We start from the raw sequence: 9,259 nt of genomic DNA on the forward strand, positions 1-9,259 counted from the left end.
GAATAATGAACTATTCTGCTGATTACAATACGCTGCGTCTATCAAACAGCCTGCTCCTTACAAGGAATACATGACACGTGGTCAGATGAAGTGTCATTCCTTAGCGCCATCGACTGTGGCAACGAAGCATTTCCGGACATACTTTCATGGGACATTTTCCCCCATTTCCAGTCAGGAATCCGTCCCTGCAATTTGTCGGTTTTATTAATATACACGGGAGGGAAAATTTAGTCTCAGCCTAACATAAGGTTATATGAATATCCGCTCTAAATTCGCATTGCTGACATGTGATTACACAGGAAATGAACCATATAGTCAGCGGTTGTTAATTATTGAAGAGCAACCTATCTCCACTCACCATGTCGACTCCTGTTGCTTAACAAAACTGCGAAAAGTACTAGTCCGAGAGAGTCTCGTCAATTGGAGCGTAGATTTGACAAAAGCTCGGTTCCCACAGATCAGTGCTACGTGTCTTCACCTGCAGGTACAATAACACGTTTTCGAACGCGCTTATTTCGTTTCGTGGTGGAGTTTGCTCTTTCATCTGCCGCTCCCACGACTCAAACAGATGCCTGTTAGACTATGAACGCTGACAATCTCCTCATATCTTTTCTACATTAAACATAGTACTAGTAATAACAAATTTCGCAAAAAGATAAAATTTATGTCTGAAACGACTGCTAGTTGTTACTGCATTTCCCCAGCTGTCAGGCCTTCTTCATTACGAATGCACGACGGAATTTCTTGCGAATATGTATAGTTTGGTTGAGCGGCGACGGTTCAATAAATCAGAACTTATGAAGTGTTGTTCAGTAGTGTATAGCTTCAGTACATCCGTGTACTGATGCAACAAAATGGTTCAAATGGCTCTGAGCACTATGGGACTTAACATCTGAAGTCATCAGTCCCCTAGAACTTAGAAATACTTAAACCTAACAAACCTAAGGACATCACACACATCCATGCCCGAGGCCGGATTCGAACCTGCGGTCGCGCGGTTCCAGACTGAAGCGCCTAGAACCGCTCTGCCACACAGGCTGGCACTCATGCAACACAAAGATAAGTCAGCAATGTCACAACACTAACATCAATAGATCCCAAAATAAACGGAAGCAGGAGATTGTTGGAAGTACCAGCACGAAATTATACCCGCAGATACTCGGAGAGTTGTAAATACGCCGCTACTGCGCGTGTTCTGCGGAATGCCAGCACATATCCGAGTAGCAGCCGTTTCCGCTCTTTCGGCGACGAGCCTATTACGCCTCCTGCTGTTCATTTGCTGCTGCGGCCACTGAAGGGTAATTCGGCTGCGCCGTCACGCGTGGCAGTTCGTTTTACTGTTCCTTCAGTCGGGGGTGCTCCAGCTGCGCACTCCCTCCCCTCAGCACGTAATCGAGCGTCAGGTACTGCCACAAGACTTCACCAATAAACTCCAGACCAGTTCCTCTACAATAGACACAGCTGCTGCACGTGTAGGGGCTACACTTTCAAAAGGCACTGCTCATCTTTTTGAAGTAATAATAGACGTATTAAACAAGCTCCAACTGCTATAGTTGGCTTCAACTTAGAGACTGAAGATAAGAAACGACAATTTTTTCTCGAAAGTAACTCACAAGTAGAAGGTTCGTGTTTCGAAATGAAGTCTAGGAAGTTCGACAATGTCTTGTGAAATATATTTAACGTAAAAAAAATCTATTACAAATACGTTTTACTAGGATCCAACAAAACTTTTGATAACTAGAAAATTAAGGCACAGTGCATTGACGTTATGTGTATTGAAGCCACTCGAAGAAATATCTTTAGCAATATGTTGATACTTTGCCTATAACAGAATGCAAGCAGTAATTTGGTCTCGGCGTGTATCTGACAGAGACATACGGCCCCGAACTGTATACGCCCTAAGGAATATCACTGTAGAATCAGCGACATTAAAGTCAAAAACAGTATGGTAATTCAGGTAATGAATCTCACAGCCACATGTATCACAGATCGTCATCATGATACAGATTTCAAGGCCTTCCATTCATGAACACCACTTAACTGGAGGCACTACTCACGAACGTTAGGAAGCTTCTTCTCAAAATGATAAAAACTTCATCCAACATTTACTTCATGTATGCTACTTTATAAAACAAACTAAATAAGAATATGTTACTTATTAATATAACAACACCTTCATTGTTTTCAGAGTATTCTGCGTTGTACTTTTGTATAAAATTAATTTAAAAAGTGTTCTTAAGGCTTTTTTTTAATGTAATTTTTTGTACTTCTTCCCCTTTAGTATTGCTTTTTAAATCACATAAAGGGAACTTTCTAGAAGCAGGTTGACTGGCAGGTCTATTTCTTGATATGAACCTCTTATGGACTTTTCAGCAGCTACGTTTCTATAATATGTAAATTATACTGTATCCACAATTTTTATCCGTTGTGTTAGTCATTATCGATAGACTTTCCGCCTACAGACTGCTTAGTGGGATCTTTTGGAATTTCTCTGATTACAGTCAAACAGATGACTCTGCAGACAGGAGCATTCCCATAATATTTAAGAGTATGTGGTAGTACCTGTAAACAGTTTCTATCAAAACCCGCCCACTGGGAAAGGTGTGTCTGAGAGACACACATTATGCTGTTTCTTCCTACAGTTTGCAGGTAGGTACTCTCTCGCCGATAATAAGAAAGATTTAAGTTTGTTGGACCTACTTGGCACAGAATCTGGGGTAAGATGAAGTCAGTTAAGATAAAAGGGAAGTATAAGATGTAAGAGAGCTAGAAGTTGCTAAGCTTGAAAATTACGGAAGACATAGACAGCATTAGCAGAAGTGAAAGACATTATACCTACGATTCATCATAAGACGAGATGGTTGCAATCTCTCTCAGTAACACATTGCTGTACGAAATTTTAGCATGGCACTGGAAGAGAGGAGCCATACACCTACAGCACAATGTTGTATAGAAGTGTAATGCAGAGCGGAAAGGTTAGGTAGAAATTGACAGGAAATATGTGAAAAGCGTAAATGCAGAAGGACAATAATTATATAGATATAAAAGGTACTACATAATGGGGCTTCAGTACCGACAGTACAGGAAGATATTTATGAAAAATCCGCACTAAAAATGGGACAAGTTAGTGGTAAGGAATTCAGGAATACCTGGCACAACTTTAAAAAGAAGTACAAGACTGGGATAACTACATGTGCAGACGAAGATCGGAATTTGTGAAATAGATGGAAAAGGTATGGAGAGATTAAAGGATAGCATAATGTGTCTTCTTCACAGATGACTGCAACACAAGGAAAACTGATGACCCTTAGATTTCTCATGTATCTATCAGACGTTATTGCACCGTGACATAATAAAGCTACTCAGTACATAAATATTCTGTTCTGCATACAGTAACCTTCGAAATTTAACAATTTTGAGAAACACTTATCTCACGCTTGTCTACCAGTCATTGTACCCCGATGCACTATGGACTACAGAAAAACTGTTTGGAGCAAGAATGAACATAGGTGCTCTAAGTTATATGTCGAACATGTATCTTCATTCCTGGAGACATTTAGTACATAAAAAAGATATCAGTTTATTGGCCTGTGTGCGACTAGTCAACAATACGGAAAATGATTCTTCTATCTTTTTAGTAGCAAACACGCTGTCCATGGGGTCACCAGTATAGTTCCATCGAGGAAGCCCTTGCGTAATATAACGTAAAAATCCCTTTATGAGCCGGTCGCGGTGACCGAGCGGTCCTAGGCGCGTCAGTCCGGAACCGCGCTGCTGCTACGGTCGCAGGTTCGAATCCTGCCTCGGGCATGGATGTGTGTGATGTCCTCACGTTAGTTACGTTTAAGTAGTTCTAAGTTCTAGGGGACTGATGACCTCAGATGATAAGTCCGATAGTACTTAGAGCCATTTCATTCCCTTTATGACATCTGCCACATACGAATCATCATTTCTCAACATTTTATGTGCATGTATAAGAGCTACATCTGGAAGTGGATCGGAATGAAACGCGCATTCATCAGAACAACGTTAATAGCCCACATCCAGCTGACTGATACATTATTTCCTCTCTCTCTCTTATTTCCTGTTTCCTCTCTCAAGAGCTAGGACTGTTTCATGGATAGTGGTTCATTTAAGAACTTTTATACTCAGTGGCCCAAAGAAGGGAAGACGTGACTTGGGCGACTATTCAGCTTCACAACACGGCATGCTATAGCAGTAAATATATCGGCGGCTTTGATAGATACTTCACCATTTCGTTATCATCACTCTTAACCTGCCGTTTGACATCCATTGTTCTATGGATAGAACCAAAAATGTCGTACCTGACTACACAATATGAGAATGGAAACAAGCGCATCATTGTCTATGTCATTGTGTGTGGGATATGGGGCTTTCATTTTTGCTCCCCTTGTTATGACATTATTTGGCATAACAATCTTTATGGGAAGTGTATTACTTTCATTACTAATGTTAACGCTTTGATTTTTGAACAAATTTTAATATGATTATACGCCTTATAAAAATTGTTATTAAAAAATACTTATTCTATTATTTTTGACAAACGCATTTTGCTATCTACATGTTTGAAAATCCAATGAATGTAATGAATTAACGTAATCTACGTAATCCTTGGGCAACATGCTCTCCAGTCCCCATCATATTCTAAATTCACATAAGTATTACCTAAACATTGACTAGGTAATATTTCACCGCTAACTTTTTCACAAAGGAAAATTTTCAACTTCTGGCTTCCGTAAACTTTCGGTAATACTTCTGTTCTGTCACACTACAGGTGTTCTCTTTCAAAGCCTGTTGAAGTTCATCTAAAGCTTCTAAACATTCAGCTGTCCGGGACAACACCGTTATCACTCACCATTTTACAACAGACATCCTATTATGGAATTTTCCATGCATAAAATTTCTATAAAAATGCATAAAACCAAAAATATCATTAACAGTTTCCTGGTTTTAGGGCTAGTAAATTTTTTGACTGACCTTGTCATTTCAGTATAAGGTTTAACACCAAATATTTGCTCCAAACGTTTAATCTCTTTCTAAATAAATTAATACATGTGAAATCTAAGTGTCATCCCTCTTTCCATAATGATCTCTTCCTGAGATTCACTGACAACCAAAAGATCGTCAGTATATGCGGGTCGCCTATTTATCTTGACGACCCCTAATAACTTTTGTCGAGAAGCAAGATAAGAGATTCATCAATAAAGTATTGTTTAGCTACCCGGTGGTCATTAACCAGAATTATTACTTTTCTTGTAACTTCGTTCGTTAGAAGGATATGGATGTCAGTACATCCTTTTTAAGTAGCACCCTATACTGTCTATTTAGTAATCTACTTCCGCCGTTCAGATATGTTCAGAAACCTACCACAATGTTCCGTTAATGTAAACACGACGCTATCAAAAACGTAACACCAAATTTACTTTGACGCTCTCGTACTTGCACACAGTTTAGATACGTAGGTAATGTAATCTCTCCTCTTATTGGAGTTGACAGCAAAAGAATGGAAACACAAAGAAAATGTACACCGGTCATTCAGTCAACTGCCTTCCGTTAAAAATGGTTCAAATGGCTCTGAGCACTATGGGGCATAACATCTGAGGTCATCAGTCCCCTACAGCTTAGAACTACTTAAACCTAACTAACCTAAGGACATCACACACATCCATGCCCGAGGCAGGATTCGAACCTGCGACCGTAGCGGTCCCGCGGTTTCAGACTGAAGCGCCTAGAACCGCTCGGTCACATCTGCCGGCTTGCTTTTAGTTGAAGGTTCGTGACCGTACAAAACGCAATAGTACAAGATTCAGAAAGTAACGTAAGTTTCCGTCATCATCTGGGCATGAAGCGAAGTGTAACAGAGGCTAAAGTAGTGGAGTCGCATTCGGGAGAAAGATAGTTCAAATCGTGATCCGGCCACCCAGATTTAGGTTTTCGTGATTTCCCAAAATCGCTCCAGGAAAATGCCGGGATGTTTCCTTTGAAAAGAGTAGAGCCGATTTCCTTCCCCATCCTTTAATAATCCGGGGTCGTGCTCCATCTCTAACGATCGCACTTCCTTCCTTCTTTTACCGTCTAGAAGGCATATTCAAACTACCCAAGGTGTGTGACCCTTCCTCCAATGACAAATGACCACACTTCCAATGTCAGGCACTATAGCTCGCATGTATTTCATAAAGTACAACACAAAGAGACCAATATTTCTCCAATTGAATCATTAAAAAAAACCACATGCAGGAGCATAGTCCCAAAACACACAAGCAAACAATAAAAATGACAAATAAGAACAAAAAGAACACACCCAAAATCGTGTGTAGCTGGTAGTAACATACGTAACATATATACAGGTACATCAAACCACAAGCTCGAACAGTAAAATACATCGCCTTAAATACAGACTGGAGAACAGTTTTGACGTGAAGTTGTATAAATTACCAAGCACTAGTTTTTCAAAATTAGGTAAATGTCAGTACTGGAACAAATAATACCTGTGTAGACATTCAATTCAGTTTCTGTTAAGGGATATTTATTACAAAATAACCATTCAGTAAATCCTAGTATAACCATTACATTCCTCTTGATATGCGTATTAATAATTTGGCGTCTACAGTGCTTCCACGTCTATGTGGAGTGGATAGATTCTATCTAAAACAAACCAATACCTTTGCTTGTTTCTCCTGTAGTTGTATAATGCATCATTTCCACCAAAAGAATGTCTGATTTTGGTCACTTTCGTCCTTTTAGTGTACGTACAACTATACAAACGTATAGGATGTTGTTCGTTAAGTCGCAATTTATTTTTTCACTTGCATTAAACCAACGAGCTACGTATAGCAACAATAATCGCAGTTCTCCCCGCTCAAAATTTGCCGCTATTCTTAATGTTTGACCATCGACCATCAATATTTTACTTCGCTCTCTCCCTCACACAGCAGTTTTAGCTACATATTACATAGGTTAAAAGCGTTAATGATAAGAAATGTATCCATAACGCATAAATTGGCAAATGAGTATGATGACATTGTAATGCAGTGATTTAAAACGTGAAAAAAATGCAACTTATTATCAGTGAGGTGTTCACACTAATCGGCTTCAATGAAATTCGGGCCCTCTCTTTCCATACTCAACCCATTATATTGGCTCATTTTCACTGAACCAGTAGAGGTTCACACGTCTTTTACGTTTGAAGTAGCTACCTGCGTACGGCCGGTGTGGCCGAGCGGATCGAGGCGCTTCAGTCTCGAACCGCGCGACGCTACGACAGCAGGTTCGAATCCTGCCTCGGGCATGGAAGTGTGGGATGTCCTTAGGTTAGTTAGGTTTAAGTAGTTCTAAGTTGTAGGGACTGATGACCTCAGATGTTATGTCCCATAGTGCTCAGAGCCATTTGAACCATCTGAGCTACCTGCGGGAATTTCCTCTACGACTTTATTTCGTTACTCTAATCCCCTTCATGAACTATGGACCTCGCTGTTGGTTGGGAGGCTTGCGTGCCTCAGCGATATAAATAGCCGTACCGTAGGTGCAACCACAACGGAGGGGTACCTGTTGAGAGGCCAGACAAACATGTGATTCCTGAAGAGGGGCAGCAGCCTTTTCAGTAGTTGCAGGTGAAACAGTCTGGATGACTCATTGATCTGGCCTTGTAACATTGACCAAAACGGCCTTGCTGTCCTCATACTGCGAACGGCTGAAAGCAACGGGAAACTACAGCGTAATTTTTCCCGAGGTGCCAGCCGTTGTGGCCGAGCGATTATAGGCGCTTCAGTCCGGAACTACGTTGCTGCTACAGTCGCAGGTTCGAATCCTGCCTCGGGTATTGGATAGGTTTAATTAGTTCAAAGTCTAGGGGACTGATGACCTTAGATGTTAAGTCCCATAGTGCTTAGATCCATTTGAGCCATTTGAACTGTAGATAGTCGAAGTAGAGAGGATATAAAATGAGACTAGCAATCGCAAGAAAAGCGTTTCTGGAGAAGAGACATTTGTTAACATAGATTTGTTAACATAGATTTAAGTGTCAGGAAGTCCTTTCTGAAAGACGATAAACAGTTTAGACAAGAAGAGAATAGACCTTTCAAAATGTTGTGCTACAGAAGAATGCTGAAAATTAGGTTGGTAGATCACGTAAATAATGAGGAGGTACTGAACAGAATTGGGGAGAAGAGGAATTTGTGACACAAGTTGACTAGAATAAGGGATAGGTTTGGTGGGACACATTATGAGACACCAAGGGATCACCAATTTAGCATTGGAGGGCAGGGTGGAGGGTAAAAATCATAGAGGGAGACCAAGATATGAATACACGAAGCAGATTCAGAAGGATGTAGGTTGCAGTAGCTACTTGGAGATGAAGAAGCTTGCAGAGAAGAGAGCAGGATGGAGGGCTGCATCAAGCCAGTCTCTGGACAGACGACCATAACAATAACAACAATTTCTCTCCAAGAATATCTTCTAGAGAAAACCTGACAAAGTACTTTCTCGCGACGACTAGATGATACGGGAAAAAGCAAGACATGGAAATAATGACGGTTGGGTGGTCCTTGAAAAAATTGAAAAATGGTCTCTTTGTAACGTCACTATCTTACAAAGATTTCATGGGTTCTAACCCCGAGTGGGCTGTGTCCTGATTTTGCTTGTGTTGCTGCAGTGTGTGTTCACTAAATGGACAAAACTGAAAGACGGTTCCAGACGATGGCGATTATACGAGTAAGTAAGCTTTATCAGTGACAACAGATATTCTAAATATAGTATAAGGTTATGTGAAGCCAGTGTTATTTAAATGGACGGAAGGCGAAAACCCAAATGTCGTTCTTGTAGACTTCATTCTGAAGAGTGGTTTGAAGCCACTTTCTATGTTAGTCTACCCTGTGCAAGCCTCTACATTTCTGCATATCTACTGCAACATACGTCTGTTTGAACCTGCTTACACTACTGAAACATTGATCTCCCTCTACAATGTTTCCCACCCTCCCATCCTTTTCCAGCAACTAGCTGACAATTCCTTTATGACCCACGATATGTTCCGTCAATGATTGTTTAAGCCATGTTGTGCTATAAATTTCTTTTGCCGAGAGCTCGTTCAGTGCCAGTGTGGCTTCAAAGTTCAAACGTTTCTGATCTTTTATTGGCTGAACTGCTTGTTGTCAACGTTCCACTTCCATACAAGGCAAATACCTTCGGAAAATACATTCCATAAATTTAATTTGTGTTCTATTATAACAAATGCAGAGAGGAA

Source organism: Schistocerca nitens, chromosome 1 (genome assembly GCF_023898315.1).
Source record: "Schistocerca nitens isolate TAMUIC-IGC-003100 chromosome 1, iqSchNite1.1, whole genome shotgun sequence".
Taxonomy (NCBI): Eukaryota; Metazoa; Arthropoda; class Insecta; order Orthoptera; family Acrididae; genus Schistocerca; species Schistocerca nitens.